Source organism: Ceratotherium simum, chromosome 8, assembly GCF_057802395.1.
Source record: "Ceratotherium simum simum isolate JZ-2026a chromosome 8, ASM5780239v1, whole genome shotgun sequence".
Classification (NCBI taxonomy): Eukaryota; Metazoa; Chordata; class Mammalia; order Perissodactyla; family Rhinocerotidae; genus Ceratotherium; species Ceratotherium simum.
In genome coordinates, this window is record NC_141907.1 from 44005381 (window position 1) to 44023136 (window position 17756).

Below are 17756 nucleotides of genomic sequence, written 5' to 3' on the forward strand. Positions count from 1 at the left end.
TTTTTAGTATATTCACAGAGTTACCCAACCATTACCACAATCAATTTTAGAACATTTTCATCATCCCAAAAAGAAACCTCATATCCATTAAGAGTCACTCTCTATTTTCCCCCAACACTCCTCCCCGCAACCATGAATTTACTACTGTCTCTATAGACTTGCCTGTCTGGACATTTGATATAAATGGAATCATGCCATATGTGGTCTTTTGTGTTTGGCTTCTTTCACTTAGCATAATGTTTTCAAGGTTCATCCATGTGGTAGCTGGTATCAGTATTTCATTCCTTTTTATTGCCATATAATATTCCATTGTATGGATAATACCACATTTTGTTTAATCCGTTTGTCAATTGATGGACATTTGGATTGTTTCCACTTTTTGGGTATTATAAATAATGCTACTATAAACATTCATGTACATGTTTTGTATGGATATATGTTTTCATTTCTCTTGAATGTATACCTAGGAGAGGAATTTCTGGGTCACATGGTAACTCCACATTTAACATTTTTAGGAACTGCCAACTGTTTCCCAAAGTGGCTGCAACATTTTACATTACCACCAGCAATGTATGAGGGTTCTAATTTTTCTACATCCTCACCAACACTTGTTATTATCTATCTATCTATCTATTTTTTGGTGAGGAAGATTGGCCCAGCACTAACATCTGTGCCAATCTTCCTCTATTTTGTATATGGGATGCCACCACAGCATGGCTTGATGAGTGGTGTGTAGGTCTGGGCCTGGGATGTGAACCCATGAACCCTGGGTCGCCAAAGCAGAGTGCCCGAACTTAACCACTATGCCACCAGACTGGCCCCATTATCTATTTTTTTTTAATTATAGCTACCCTACTGGGTGCAAAGTGGTATTTCATTGTGGTTTTGATTTGCATTTCCCTGATGCTTAATGATGTTGAGCATCTTTTCATTTGCTTATTGGCCATTTGTCTATCTTTGTTGGAGAAATGTCTATTGAGATCCTTTGCCCATTTTAAAATTGGGATATCTGTCTTTTTAATTATTGAGTTGTACAAGTTCTTTATATATTCTGTATACAAGTCCTTTAGTAGATAAATTATTTGCAAATATATTTTCCCATTCTGTGGGTCATATTTTCACGGTCTCAGTGGTATCATTTGCAGCACAAAAGTTTTGAATTTTGATGTAGTCTAATTTTATTTATTTTTCTCTTTTGTTGCTTGTGCTTTTGGTGTCATATCTAAGAAACCATTGTCTAAACCAAGGATGTGAAGATTTACTCCAATGTTTCCTTCTAAGAGTTTTATAGTTTCTATAGTTTTGGCTTTTGCCTTTGTTTTATGATCCATTTTGAATCAATTTTTGTATATGGCATGAGATACTGGTCCAGTTTCATTGTTTTTTTTTCTTTCCAGCCTCATTCTTTTGCATATGGATGTGTGGTTGTCCCCATATGCTTTCTTTTTTTTTTCTTTTTTTTTTTATGAGGAAGATTAGCCCTGAGCTAACGTCTGTTGCCAATCCTCCTCTTTTTGCTGAGGAAGATTGGCCCTGGGCTAACATCTGTGCCCGTCTTTCTCTATTTTATATGTGGGATGCCTGCCACAACATGGCTGGATGAGCGGTGCATAGGTCTGTGCCTGGGATCTGAACCTGTGAACCCTGGGCCGCCTAAGCAGAGCATGTGAACTCAACCACTACACCACTGGGCCAGCCCCCTGTATGCTTTCTTTTTGTCAGCATTTGCCTAGTATACTTTCCCATTACTTTATTTTTAGATACCATCATAACTTTGTATTTTATATATAAGATATATGAATATGGGCCGGCCCTGTGGCTTAGCGGTTAAGTGCGTGTGCTCCGATGCTGGCGGCCCGGGTTCGGATCCCGGGCGCGCACCGACGCACCGCTTCTCCGGCCATGCTGAGGCCGCGTCCCACATGCAGCGACTGGAAGGATGTGCAGCTATGACATACAACTATCTACTGGGGCTTTGGGGGAAAAATAAATAAATAAAAGTTAAAAAAAAAAAAGATATATGAATATATATAACAGTTATCCCCATTTTACAGATTTGAGGAAATGTCTCAAGTTAAATGAATTATCTACAGACCCAAGTATGGGGACAGAAAGTCAGTACCATGGATAGGTGAGGTGTTCTGATTCTCACCCCATCCCAAGAGCTACTGCCTGTCCTTCTGAGCCATTTAAGTAAGCTCACCTCACTTACTCTAACCTCTGAATATTCACGACAGCCCATCCCCTGGAATGGTCAGAAGGGAATTACTAACCTTAGGCCTGACAAATGGAAACTTTCAAAATGATGATATACTGCAATTTTCTCACTTTGGAGGTCAAGACTGTTGGGAAGACACGACAGGGTTCTGAAGAAGCTGCAAGGGACAATCAAGATACTTCCTATACCACAATATTTCTACTGCTTTAGCTTTTCTCTGTCTTTTTTCTTTATTTATTATCTATGTGACTTTTATTTGCACACTTTTTTTTTTTTTGGTGTGAGGAGATCAGCCCTGTGCTAACATCTGCCAATCCTCCTCTTTTTTTGCTGAGGAAGACTGGCCCTGGGCTAACAGCGATGCCCATCTTCCTCCACTTTATATGGGACACCGCACGGCATGGCTTGCTAAGCAGTGCATCGGTGCGCGCCCAGGATCCCAACCGGGGATCCTCCAGCAGCCGCAGCGGAGCATGTGCACTTAACCACTTGTGCCACCGGGACGGCCCCTGCACAATTACTTTTTGTCCCACTCAGTTCATTATTGAAAGATTTTACTATTGTACTTCTTCCCTGAGCACTAAGATAATTCAATGTGAATACACAGGGAAAGGAAGATAAACTGACATGGTGGAATATAGAATCGGGGTTTTGGAAGTCCATGGTCTAACTCAGGGTTTCTCAACCTTGAAACCATTGACATTTTGGACTAGATCATGGTTGTGTGAACTGTTCCATGCATTGTAGAATGTTTAGCAGCATCTCTGGCCTCTACCCACTAGCTGCCAGTAGTAACACCTGCCAACCAGTTCTGACAACCAAAAATGTCTCCAGACACTGCCAAATGTCTCCTAGAGGACAAAATTACCCACAGTTGAGAACTACTGGTTTAACTGTATAATTTCTTTCTCACGTCCTTCCTATAACCCCTAATACAACAGTGAAATGGTTAAATATTTAAAAAATTCCTAATGTTCTACATCTTTCTTTTATATTGTATTATGGTCTCTGAAAATGCATGTCTTAACTGAAAGGCAGTTAGCTATTTCAAAAGTGGAATAGTGGACTGATACCTGGTTTGATGTGCCACACTGTTATTATACGTGGTAACCATGAACCAATGTGTTTGAAAAGTGAGGGAAAAAATGGCACCTGTCAAAAACGGTGCCTGATAGCTTCCAATTTCTGAGGCCCATGAGACACAAAGTCCAGCTGGAAGGATCTAATATGAGCACAAATTCTCTAGAACTCTTCCAATATTTTAAGAGTGTATAATTCGGGGTACCTTGCCTTGCAAAATTAAAAGACGGCAGACCTACACCCGATTACATGTAATTTTTATAGAGTGTGTTTTCATGTAGTTGGCAAGACTATACCCCAGTTATATGTTCTATACAGATTTAATGTTTGCCTTCTGAGAACTTCTAGTGCTACTGGATCAAATCAAAAGGAACTTGCTCAATCCTTTATAAAACTCTTTATTATGCTTATTTGGAATAAAGCAGACATCATTCAGCATTTGCAAGCACTGAACAACCGAATGATACCCATATTCACAAAAATACCCAATCATATTTTATACTGGCAGTTAATTAAAATGTTTATCAAGAAAAACCCAGTTGGATAAGGCAACATGCACTAGATTCTCCCAGCATTAAAGATGCTCCTTCTAAGTTATGTACCTGCATTAAAATTATTAGTCCTCTTTTTGGCATTGGGATATCTGGCTCAATATAAAATACCTAGAAGGGTTACCTCTCATCTTTTGTCACAGAGGATTTTTTTGCTTTTTTCAAAAATTTCCTGATTAATAATGATACTAAATTATTTTTAGCATCTTTGCATGCATAGTGAAAAAAAATCACCAGAAACTGATTTCTGAGTTCCATCGAAATAGCCATAGCAAAAAGTACGGAGAAAAAGTCTCAATGTTTCCCGTTAGGGCCATAAAAGGAAAAGATAAATATTTTCCTTAAAATATCAAAGTCAATATTTAATTTCATTATGGCTGGGGACAATAATGCCCAATGTCACTGTCGCTCTGTTCAGATGCACAGTGACTCGGCAAAGCAATTTTGAGCCTTTTTATTTGTGTGGCATCTTTCAACTTGTTCGACTTTCAGGAGTCCCAACGCCATTTCTCACTGTTGGGTGCTCCGCAGGGTAAAACTCTCTTTGGGTTCCAGGTCGCTCCCGTTAGTCTCTGGCTCATCCAGGTACCAGCGGCGGATTTGCATCCCATGGGGGTAATGACTGATGTCCCAGGTTCCTGCTCCATGCAGATGCGCCTCCCTGTGAGCCCACCACAGTAACCTCAGACCCCACGCGTTAAGCTGTCCCTCGGGTCATCCCCTGCAGCGGTGGGGAGGGCACAGACCAATCCCGCGCCCTTCCTGTGGCCCGCTCCGGGTTTTGAGGCACCCCCAGGGAGGGGAGCCGTCCGGTACGCGCCACTCCCGGAGGGCGGGAGAGGGATCTCGGGGCGCCCGGTGCCCCGCGGCGTGGTCCGGCGGTCCGGGGGCGAAGCCGGGCGGGGCCGCGGCGCGGGTCCGAGCGCCCGAGGCGCCGGCGGAGCATGTGACCACGCCGCGCGGGGCCGGGCGCGCAGTGCCGCGCGGTGGCGGCGGCGGGCAGAGCAATGGAGGCCGCGGCCGCTTGAGAGGCGGGTGCGCTGCTGCTGCTGCGGAGGCTGCTGGTGTGCGGAGCAGCCGCTGGCTGTGTCGTCGCGTCCGCCGCCCGCGCGGGACCGCCCGTCGCCGCCCAGCCGCTCTGCCAGCCAGGGAGCCAGGCGGGGACCTCAGGTGAGCGCCCTCTCGGCCCGCGGCCGGACCAGACAATGGGGGCAGCGGGCGGGCTTCTCCCCTCCACTCGCGACCCCCCTGCCGGGCCCCCGTGGCGCCCCGGGATTCCCGACCTTGCCGTTGCCCTAGGGGCGTGGGCTCGGCGTGGCTGGCGTGGACTTTGGGGCGGTGTCCCCGCGTGTGCGGCGCGGACCCTCCCCGAGGAACCGGCGCACGGTGTGCACCGCTTTGGATCTCACGCAAAGGAACCTGCGGACGGGCTGCGCCCCCGGGAACTTGCAGAGAGCGTGGGACCTTCTGATTCCCTCTCTCCTTCCCGCGCCGTGGCATCCTGTCCCGGGGTCCCTGTCCCGGGTCCCGGCTGCGGCTGGGGGCCAGAGCGAGACCTCGCCGTCTGGGATCTCGGACGCTGACCGGGGTCAGCCCTCTCCCCCCGTCAGAGCTGCATTGCTTTGTTTAACCTCTGCCAAGCCATTTCGCGCAAACTCTTGTTGCCACAGTTCTGACGAGCCACCAGTTTGATGGCTGAGGCAAGACAAAGGTTTTCCCTGTTTACCAAGAGCTGGAGCCGGGAGACTGCACGCTGCCAGTGGTGTAAAATGTGTTTTCCTTATCTTCTCCCAGGGGTTCTTGCAGTGGCTTTCCTGGTTCTATAACCGTCCTTTCTTGCAGAGCTCTGTAGTGGCGAGATTGGACCTCCTAACCCTACAGATACGGTGGGTGGGGTATGGCTTTCATTCATGGTTATCAGTAAACAGAAGGGCAGACGTTTACATTTTATATTAGATGTTCTCAGAATAGATGCATCGTAATCATTTTCTGAATTCTAGAGTTTAAGAGAGAATATGTATATTTAAAGACACATCGATTCAGTGGATGAGGGAAGGGGGAAGAAAACCTAGTAACTAGACCATGTGTTGTGAAATTTTAATATGGTTTTGTGAATAATGGCCCAGAAACTGATCTGGTGTAGGTGAGGGAGTGTGTGTGTGTGTAGGGGGTGGTCGTGATGGAGAGGGAGTGGTTAGAATACAAAGAATAAGGCAATTTTAGTAAAAGGTTCTTAGCAAACATCCTGTAGCAAATTTTCAGTTCATTAAGTTGTCATTAAATCATTGTTTGCCTGTAAAAAGCACCTGTAGTAGTTGTTGAATTATGTGTAAAATGGCTAACAATTATTTGGCATTGTATGTGATTCAGGAATCTGAATACAGCAATCAATTTTGAGTAATTTTAAAAAGTCAACAAAGGGAAGACACCTTCAGTACTACCTCCTTTATTCTATGAGAAAACTGAGTCCTAGTTCAATATATTCAACAGAAAATTGCCTGTACGAAAAAAAATTCAAAGGCAGATTTTTTAAAGAAACGTTTTGAAAAATGCATTGTATGTAGGTGATATGGTTGCATTATAGATTACTTCAACTCAGAAATATAAAGGAAAAAAATCACGCTACTAGATTACTCCTTTGCAGTATTACATAAAATGTATTTTCTTCAAAACCTTATTTTTACAGGCACCTCTGACGTCAAGAAAGTTTCACTCTAAAGACTTAGCAGTATCAGGAAGATAATAGTACTGACTTCATAACTTAGGCAATTGGGGTGAGAAACAAAAGCCACCACATAGTTCTTTATAAACTATGAAGCACTGTAATAAATGTAAGTTATTATTGCTAGATGAGGAAGCTGTATTTTACAATTTTCTCTTACAGGATTTTGGAAATTAATTGAAATTAATATGAAATTCTCCAGGGCAAGGGACAGTCTCTTAGTCTTTTTTTGTAGTCCACGTTTCTAATCTGGCATATAGCAGGGTTCATTAAATAGATGTAGAAAGAATGAATTAATGAAAAATAAAATACAAATGGATAAAACATACACATAGATCGAATTGGTTTGCTTCTTGTAGTTTAATGGACATTAACCGAAGGCCTGCTGTGTGCCAAGAACTGTGCAGAGTGTTTGCGTGTACAGTTTATAAAAGCCTGGTGACCTTCCTTTTTTGATCCTGTTTGGTATATGTTTCTATGAAGAACGGGGCCCCTTGGGTGGTATTAATGATCATCTCATATGACCAGGTAGCACAATAGAACATTCCACTTGCTGTATGTACATAGACTTTCTCACAATGGCCAGCCGGGAAGAGGGCAGATACTATCATTCCCATTTTGTAGGTGAGGAAATCCAGACACAGCGAGATTAAATGACTTGCCAACTCCTCGCCACTGAAGCAGCAACGCCAGGGACACAAGCTGGCTCTCACGTCCAGAGCTTTCACCTCTGAATCACACTGCCTTCTCTGAGATAGGCTGCACCTCCAGGAAAATCACTCTTGAATTAGGCCTCATGAAAAAGTCTACCTTTTGAATAACTTTTGTATAAAGAAAAGTTATATTTTATAACCTAGTGCTTACTGAAGTGGTTAAATGTGCAAATTCTGGAGTTAGGTGACTAAATTTGAACTCTGGATTTACCAGTTACTAGCTCTCCATCCTTGACAAGTGACTTAATCTCTCTACGTCTCAGTTTCCTCATCTGTGAAATGGCAGAAGTAATAGAACTACCGTATAGGATTTGGGGGAGGATCAGATGAAATAATGTATGTGCTTAGCACAGTGTCTAGCACAAACTAAGCATTCAGTGCCAGCTGATTATTTTAATTCTCATTATTATAATGTGAAGCAGTGACTTTTAAATTTTTTTTTTTGCTCAGTAAGAGATGTTTTACATTGTCATCCAGTATACATTACAAATATGTTTGTTTTAAAGTAATTCATGAATCAATGTTTAGACTTCCCATGTGTAATGCATTCTTATATTTTTTATTCTATTTTATTTAGAAATGCTCATTGAGATCCACTAAATGATTTCACATCCTATTAATGGGTCAGGACCTGCAGTTTGAAAAGCGCTAATGTAAAGGATGATAAGATTAAGTGCATTAAAGAAAAATTTGTTATTGAATCTTTATATTATTCCTTCTAATGATTTACAACATCAGTTGGAGTTTGAATATTAAATTACATTGAAAATAGGTTCTTAAACATCTCTTAGTAATTACAGTCATTTAGTATTTATTATGGTCTAGGTACTGTGCTAAACAGTCTGTTTATATGTGTTATCTAATTTAGTGCTCACAACAGCCTGTAATTTGGCCTTGTGTTTCCATTTGATAATTGAAGTTAAGACTCAAACAGGTTTTATTAACTTGCTCAATGTCATAAAGTTAGTGAGAGATGAAGCAAGAATTCAGACTGAGTTCTGTTTGACCCCAGATCTCTGCTCTCCCCCACACTCCGTTCTGATGTTCTCTCACAGTGATTTCTGAAGGTGTATCAGTTTTCTTTTACGTAAATTTGAATGGCAATATTGAAAATTACCCATTGTAGTACATCTCCTGTAGTTTCCTTTCAGGACCCATTTAAAGAAAATTTTCGACTTAGTAAAGTAAGAAAGCGTACTGGGTAGACTAGTAATTCATTTTGACTTTGGCTGATCTTTGATATAAATAGTTTGGAATAGCTTCTCAGGTTTTTATGATAGAGTCAATTAATTGGTTAGTTTTATTGAACATCCAAAGGTTGAATATAGCTTCAGAAGAGACATGAAATGGCTGTGTAACGATAAAAGGACTTCATTACGAATGAATGTCAGCTTTTGTTAAGGCACAAAATGAAGACTTAAGAGCTACAAAGAGTACTTAATAGTGTATTGATTTGCCTCAGCATCACCAGGCAGTAAAAGTATTTATTTTGTAAACTACTTGTAAGAAACTACCACTAACTGTCCTGTTAATTTTTTTGTGTGTGTTTCAGTTTTTTGCAAATGTTTCTTAAATTTTTAGCAGTATTTTAATTTTAATTTTTGGTACTTCTGGAACTTCCTTCCTTTTTTAAAAATATTATCAGAAAACCTTAAAGAGGGCTGGCCCCGTGGCTTAGCGGTTAATTGCTCGCACTCCGATGCTGGCGGCCTGGGTTTGGATCCTGGGCGCGCACCGATGCACCGCTTCTCCGGCCATGCTGAGGCCGCGTCCCACATACAGCAACTAGAAGGATGTGCAACTATGGCATACAACTATCTACTGGGGCTTTGGGGGAAAAATAAATAAATAAATAAAATTAAAAAAAAAAAAAAAGAAAGACAAAGAATATTTTAAGGAAATGCAGTTTATAAATGATACTTAGAATACACAAATAGATGATTTTAAATGACAATGGAAAGGCAAATTTCACTGTTTCTTTCACAATTATATCTTATAGATTCAGATCCTTTATTTGATCCTAGATTTGATTTGTGTATTGCTGTCGACATGTAGGAGTTATCTTATAAATAAGATGATTCCAGGTGCTTAAAGATATATAAATATGCTCCTGTGTTTGCATTATAGATAGCTTCTGTGTACATGGAGCTTTAAACTTTTAGCCGTAGGTTTAAACAGTTTATTTGTTGAATTAAGGTTAGTCTTTTCAAAAGTGATCATCTTAAAATCAGAGTTTGTGTAGATCATGATGATATATTAGACAAAGAACAGCAGTTTCATGGTTTATTTATGTAGTTTGTAAATCCATGTTTCTCTTCATCGGTCATTGTTTCCTATTAAGATTAGATAAACTTAAATATATTGTTTCATTTATTGTTTTTTTTTTTTTTTTGTGAGGAAGACCGGCTCTGAGCTAATATCTATTGCCAATCCTCCTCCTTTTTTCTTTCCCCCAAAGCCCCAGTAGATAGTTGTATGTCATAGTTACACATCCCTCTAGCTGCTGTATGTGGGACGCGGCCTCAGCATGGCCAGAGAAGCGGTGCGTCAGTGCGCGCCCGGGATCCGAACCCGGGCCGCCAGTAGCGGAGCATGCACACTTAACCGCTAAGCCACCGGGCTGGCCCTGTTTCATTTATTGTTGAATATCAGATTTCATCCTTAGGTTAGCCCTCAAAAAATTATTTTGCCCCTAATGAAATATGTACAAATGTAGTAAGCTTACTTTTTATGCTTATTTTATTAATTTATTTCTTTTGTCTAACACCTGACCCTTCATGAATTGGTATAGTTTTTGTAGCATCAAGAAGCGTTCCAGCTATTAAATGGTCACTGTAATTTGTATGTTCAGGCAGATACTAACCTTGGTTACCATTACATTTTGTACTACTTTTATTGTTGATGTGAAAACTCTTAGAGATCAGAAGGGCAAAATCAATTGATATTTACTTGTGCTAGTGGCTTTGAGGCAGATACATATGCATATTTTAGGTTTACATATATGTATGATTTCCACAGATGTGTGAGAAGTGCAAGATTACAAACTCTTAATCCATAAATAAAAAAATTATCTTAAGTAACTGTGGAAATAAAAAAACTAAGTAAAAAACTTTGAGTTGTTGAGTGCCTTATAATTAGTCACATGTTATCAGAAATATTTAAGAAGCCACATAGAACAACCATATGTAATAGCTTTTATATTCCTGTAAGTTTGTATGTGGAAAGGTGATTCCATTTAAAATGTCAAAAATGAAAAGCAGAAATATTTTCAATCAACTTTTCAAATCTTGGGGGCTGGCCTGGTGGCACAGTGGTTAAGTTTGGCATGCTCTGCTTTGGCGGCCTGGGCTTACAGGTTCAGATCCCAGGTGTGGACCTGTACCGCTTGTCAGGCCATGCTGTGGCAGCGACCCACATACAAAGTGGAGGAAAGACTGATGTTAGCTCAGTTAGCTCAGGGCCTATCTTCCTCACACACACACAAAAAAATTTAAGTCTTCACCAGCTCTTCTGGATGTTTGTGGAATTTTTTCAATTAATGTACTTTGAGACTTAAGTGGTATTTCAATAACCTTGCTTCTGAAATTGGTGCTATATTAAATATTAAGTGTTTGAAGAAAAGATACACAAAGTGCATCCCTGAAAGACTTTGGGAAATATTTAGATCAGAAGTAAGTACTCAGTTCAGTAGAGACAGGTGGTTAGAACAGAATTTAAGAGCAGGGGCCAGTCCGGTGGCGCAAGTGGTTAACTGTGTGCACTCTGCTGCGGTGGCCCGGGGTTCGCCGGTTCGGATCCCGGGCACGCACCGACACACTGCTTGTCAAGCCATGCTGTGGTGGCGTCCCATATAAAGTGGAGGAAGATGGGCACGGATGTTGGCCCAGGGCCAGTCTTCTTCAGCAAAAAAAAAAAAAAAAAAAAGAGGATTGGCAGATGTTAGCACAGGGCTGATCTCCTCACACACACAAAAAAAGAATTTAAGAGCAAATAGTAGCTGCTAAGAGGAATTATTGCAGTAACAAGAAAGAAAGGACAACTTGCTGAAAAGGCATTGGGCTTTTTATCAGGGAAGGTAGGAATAGCTCACCCAGGAGTCCACTGGCTTCAGCCCACTCACCAGGTGAGGGATTGGCTGGCACTAAGAGGGTGAAGGGGAGCAGGCAGGGAGGGGGGGCAACAGAGAAACTTGGTTATTATTTAAATCTAGGATAAGCTGGATTCAATAAATAATTTGTGAAAATTCTTGTATGTAATTTTTAACCCACAGTTTCCTCACTTGGGAGAAATAAAAAGTCCATGGTCCCAAGATCACTGTTTTTGGAAGAGGAAACATCAGAACCCCATTGTCAAAGCCATTTATCGCCTGAGGTGGGGCCACCGCTGATGTTCTTAGGGAGGTTTGTGACAGATTCAGCAGAGCTGGTAAGACACTGCTGATGAATTTCTTCATTTTGAAAAGTTCTCTTAATAAATTTAGAGTGATTTTTTTTCTCTATGAGAGTATCATTGTGACAGACCCAGTGGGCTTTCTTGGTACTGTTTATGATGCAGCTGCCTGGGCATGGTTGTGATGGGTTAACTGTTTTCTAGAGTTAATGAGGTCAGGGTCACAGGTTCAATTCCTGCGAAGGCCAGTTAGCTTTGCTTTGTTCTCTGATCTCATATTGTACTCTTAACCCAGACCAGCCATCTGGCGAAGGCAGATCATTGATCACAAAGGGACTAATAAGCAAGACAGTGTGTGAGGAGCAGCAGGAATCGTTCTCAGTGGATGTTGAGTAATTAGAGAAACAGTTCCAAAAGCATGTGCAAATTTGTGTTTCATAGCATTATCTTGATATGTGGAAGATAACATGATTGTCACATAATTTTCTTTGTCGTTTCTGTTGAACTCTCATTTTAACGGTTGTTTTTTCTAGCTATGAGTTTTCAGATGTCTCATTCATTCAGCAGTTACACATTGTCCTGAATGTTCTGGTGTGTAGGACAGCGACTGTGGTAGCGTGGTCAGGGTAAGTGTCTGAAAGTAGTAGATCACATCTCCTAACTCAGTTGTTTATAGACCCAACTCCACTGAATTACAAAATAAAAGTTAAAAAAAGCAAAACACCATTTTGAATGAGAATAAATAGACTGGCAAGATCTAGGGAAACACTGTATAGTTTTTCTAAGTACACTTTGATCTACAAATCTCTTATTCCCTTTATTAAAATTACTTATAATATCAGGAGAAATGTCAGAGATCATCTAGACGGTAGCCACTGGTCCCATGTGGCTATCGCCCAAATTGAGATGTGCTGTAAGTTTAAAATACACACTGGATTTCAAACACTTGGTATGAAAAAAGAATGTAAAATACACAACTAATAATTTTTTAATATTGATTACATGTTGAAATAATGTTTTAGCTATGTTAGATTGAATAAAATGTTATTAAAATTTTATGTTTATTTTTACTTTTTTAAATGTGCCTACTAGAAAATTAAAAACTACATATGTGGCTTGCATTTATGGCTTGCAATATATTTCTATTGGGCAGCACTGTTCTAGAGCAAACCCTCATTTTACAGATGAGAAGACTAAGGTTCAGAGGTTAAGTAACTGAGCTGAGTTCTTTCCATTGCCTGTAATCTCTCCCTGCTAATAGGTTAGGTACTCAGGAAGATAGGAACTCTTTGAACCATTAGAGGACCATTTAGTGCATGGCAATTATCATTATGTTGCAAGATCTGTGCCGGAGTCATTGCATATTAGGTGTTATGTCAGTTGTGAGTGTGTGTGTGTGTGTGTGTATACACACGTGCCCACATCTATAAGAGGGGGACTTTGTTTTGTTTGTTATGTTGATATTTAGGCTCAGTTTTACCTTCCTATATAGGTCAGAGGCCCTACAACTTTATTTAGTTCTGAGAAAAGCTCATTAAAATATTAGACGTTAACAGTTGTAACTATGAGATAAATAAGATATGATGCTCATTGAAGTGGGTACTTCAATATATATTTCTTATTACAGAGAAGGTTTCAGACAGTTTTGAATGAACCTTGATGGACAAAGCAGCAAGGTTTTCAGGCTGTATCCCTTTTGGAAGGAGGAGAACTGAAGTGAAGAGAGATTCTTAGCCTGTGTTGTGAAGAAAGAGCTTATTATGGGCTCTCTCTTAGCCATGGATGCTCCTGACGTTCCACTTGAGGAGGAAGTAGCCAGGATTGGCTGGCGCAAAAGCTGTGGCCCCAGAATGTGGGCTTCCCGTCAGTTTTGTGAGCATAATGGTCTTTACTTGGCAAAGATATAAAAGAAGAAAACCTTAGGACGAAATTTGTCTTCTGTTATTTTTAGTTAAGATTTTTGTTTTCTTGATCAACATAGGCAGCTCAAATTAACATCTTAAAGATGTTTACTTTATGCAGCTTCGGATCTAGTCTTTCTTTTTGGCCCTCACGGAGTTCTAAGTCACTATCAGTTTGTTATCAGTGACTCAGTGACAACTAGTGAACAATGACTTTGTCAGGCAACCTCTGACACTTCAATTAATCTCATCACCTGTACTAGCTAGTAATGTGCATGAATTTATCCGTTTAGTAGGGATAATGTGGAGGTTGAAAGAAGATATGTAATTACTTCCACAATGGTGGCTTATAAAAATATTTCCAGATTATCATTTTTCTATGCTTTTTGTCTATTACAAACAACCAGTGTTGATCCTGGGTACAGAGAAACAAAGCAAGATAGCAATCTCTGAATGGTCACCTTCAAGTAGACCAAAATAAGTACCTCTGTCCTGTGGTGTGAAGTTTAATGGAAAGTGCCGTGACCATCCACATCCCATCCAGCCTGAGTCATCATAAACCCAGTTTATCTCATGTCAGCAGACATGTATTGAGTACACACCGCGTGCTGGGCACCGTGGGCATAGCATGAAAATAATGAAGGCTGGGGGAGTACAGATCACTTGAATGGCAAAGTATTCATCACTTTTGTTGTAGTTTCTAGCTTGAGAAAAGAATGTGGCATTTTTACATTGTTGCAGAATGACTGCATTATGATTTATGTTCTACAGTTCACTAGCTGATTCCATGTACTGGCGTGTTTCATGTCCTGTCCCATTTCTAGCAGTAACTGATTTTTTCCTTGGGGTCATTGGGGCAGGCAGTTGGGATACGGGGAGGCTGGTGGTCACCTGGGGAATCACTGAACATGGGAGGGTGGCACATGTCTGCTGTATGCTCTCCTTTTTCCCTGCTCCAGCTCTTTATACCAGGCACAGTGAAGTTGCTGGTGAATATAAAAATGAAGAACTCACAGTCTAGTGAAGAAGAAAGACGAGGCAGAATGTCAAGTATGCTATGGTAGGTCAGCGTGCTGTGGGAACTCAGAGGAAGGAGTGATTATTCTGGAGAAGAATGACAGAATGAGGAAAGGTAAGGAGGAAACTCACGGAGGACGTACTTGAGCCGAATCTTAAAGGATGGGTGGTTGGAGAGGGGGTTCCAGAAGTAGGGAACAGGGTGAGCAAAGGTACGGCAAGCATGAGAGCTGTGTCCTGAGGAGGCGGGAGCGTTGGGCATGGAAGGGAGTGGCAGGAGACGAGACTAGAAAAGTGGGTCAGGCAAAGTTCCGAGAGATTTGAGAAAAGAGTACTGACATTTTTTTTTTTTTTTTTTTTTTTTTGTGAGGAGATCAGCCCTGTGCTAACATCCGCCAATCCTCCTCTTTTTTTGCTGAGGAAGACGGCCCTGGGCTAACATCTGTGCCCATCTTCCTCCACTTTATATGGGACGCCGCCACAGCATGGCTTGCCAAGCAGTGCGTCGGTGCGCGCCCGGGATCCGAACCAGCGAACCCCGGGCCGCCACAGCGGAGCGTGCGCACTTAACCGCTTGTGCCACCGGGCCGGCCCCAAGAGTACTGACATTTTTAAGGCAATGGGGAGCCATCAAAAGCAAGGAGTGGCATACTTGCATCTGCTGTGGAAGGATGACTGGGAGTTAAGAGGCCTGGTTCTAAGGCCCAGCTTTCCCTCTAATTAGCCCAGGGACCTTGGGCAGGTCACGGCACTCCTCTGGGCCTCAAATAATCTCCTGTATAAGAGAAAAGGGTGGGGCAGGAGTTATCTGGTCAATCAGTAAACAAATACAGTAGTTACCAAGGGCCTCGTCTGTGCCTGTGCTGTTGTTGGTGCTGGAATACAAGAGCAAGCAGACAGACGGGGCCCCTGTGCTATGGAGATGATATTCTGGTGGGAGAGACACATGATAAACAGTAAACAAATCAGTATATAATGTAATGTCAGGTAGTGATAAGTAGTATAAAGAAAGTAAAGCTGAGTGGAGTGAAAAGTGGTGCTGTTTCTAGATAGAGTAGCGCAGAGAGCTTTCAATGATGTGCAAGAAGCCATGGGAATATTTGGAATCTCTTCCAGGTCTCAAATTGTAGGTATAATTAAGAGAAAAGCTATGGGAGTTCAATCTCTTCAACACTGATTGAAATCGGTTTCCAAATAGATGTTCTTACAGTTTCGATTAGTTCCACCAATATGGTTATAGATGGGCAGAATCTTTTAAGCACTCGTCATTTAAATAGCTTGACTAAGTACAGCGTAATCTTATTTTAGAAAACAATTTCTTCGGTGTTCTGAAAAATGCCGCTCGTGTTGGTAATTTTGGATCCTGCCTCTCTCCCTCAGCACATTATCCATCTCAAACCTTGTGGCTTATAGAAGGGGGAAGATGCTAATATGTGACCAACCAGATTTAAGGCAGTTGTTCAATATATTGAATAGCTCTTCTAAGTTATTTTAATATAAATTAAAATTAAGTGGGAGCTCTGGGACAGCCCTGTTTTAATTAGAGTTGGAATGCATCTAAGGAGACCATTTCTGCCAGTTATAATCATAACAGTAGCGTTAGGATTTTTTAAAAGAATCATCAGTAAACGGTCTATCCTGAGGTCTTAAAGTTTGGTTTATAGATGATTCTTGTCAAATCAAGTGGAATGCTGAAGAAGGTAAACATTCTTCTTTGGCCCTAAACCTTTTTCTTGCTGATGTGGTACAGCTGAGCGGTAATCAGCAGACGAGTGTGTTTAAAACTGGCTTGTTCTTTATATGAGATATTAGGTTGGGAGATCTGGACTTACCATTTATTGAGGACCACATAGAGTTTTAAAGTGATTTCCCACAAATTAGGTCTGCAGTATTGGGAAGCTAGAATGGTAGACTGTGCTTTTAGAGACAGTGTAAGATGTGGTCCCCGACCTTATGCTAGCATGGAATCCAGGTATGTTGCTTTGCTTCCTTGCCTAGCAGTGAACAGCCAGTGAAACTGGCTCTGCCTGAATAATTTAACTCAACTTATCCTTTAAGATAGTTACAGGGAGTTGTTATTAGAACTGAATGACGTACAATTTTGGGCTTGCACATGTATTTTTGTTCTTTCTTCATTTTTCCTTTACTGAAGATAGCTTTGGTCTTTGGTTCTGCCTGCTGGTTGTTTATAATCCCTGCTCTAGATTACCTCATTCTGCCAGTCCTTGTTGTGTAATATGATTTATCTTTTTAAAATTAAATTCTCATTATAATTCCCTCATGCATCTGTCTTCCTCAGAATGTTTAGTTATTTGGTATAGAGAGGAAGGAAGGAAGGAGGGAGAGAGGGAAGAAGAGAGGGAAGGAGGGAAGGAAGGCAGAAAGGAAGGAAGGGAGGGGAGGGAAAGAAGAAAGAGAACTCTGTTTGGACCCTGTACTAACAGGTCATGTTAGTATTTGATTTGCTTATTATATCTGAATTTCCAATATTCTGGTTTTTTTCCCTCAAATATTAAAAATTTTTTTATTATGGTAAAATTTATATAATATAAAATTTACCGTTTTAACCATTTTTAAGTGCAGTTCATTGGCATTAAGCACATTCAGAATGTTGCACAACCATCACTGCTATCCATTTCCAGAATTTTTTCACCATCCCAAACAGAAACTCTATACCTATTAAACAATAACTCCTCATTTCCCCCAGCCCCTGGTAATCTCTATTCTACTTTCTGTCTCTATGAATTTGCCTATTCTAGGTATTTCATGTAAGTAGGATCATACAATTATTTGTCCTTTTGTGGCTGACTTATTTCACTTAGCATAATGTTTTCAAGGTTCATCCATGTTGTAGCATATGTCAGAGCTTTATTCTTTTTTATGGCTGAATAAGATTCCATTGTATGTATATCACATTAAAGAAAATCCATTCATCTGTTGATGGACATGTGGGTTGTTTCCACCTTTTAGCTATTGTGAATAATGCTCCTGTGAACATTGTTGTATAAGTATCTGTTTGAGTCCCTGCTTTCCATTCTTTTGGATATATACCTAAGAGTGGAATTGCTGGATCGTATGGTAATTCTATGTTTAATTTTTTGAGGACCTGCCAAACTGTTTTCCGGAGTGACTATACCATTTTAAATTCCCATCAGCAATGCGCAG

General features: G+C 41.0%; 1 protein-coding gene across 3 annotated transcripts in view; it reads left to right on the forward strand.

Moving 5' to 3' along the window:
* The first annotated feature begins 4795 nt into the window (after window positions 1–4795).
* CRACD (capping protein inhibiting regulator of actin dynamics) overlaps window positions 4796–17756 on the forward strand; it is a 255166-nt gene continuing 242205 nt past the window's right edge. The window contains exons 1-2 of one of the 3 annotated variants that reach the window (XM_087434353.1): window positions 4796–5019; window positions 11555–11709. The gene's annotated coding sequence lies outside the window, so the exon portion shown is untranslated. Of the gene's footprint in view, window positions 5020–11554; window positions 11710–14542; window positions 14707–17756 lie in introns of those variants that run through there. The other 2 variants (XM_087434354.1, XM_087434355.1) reach the window with 2 other exon arrangements.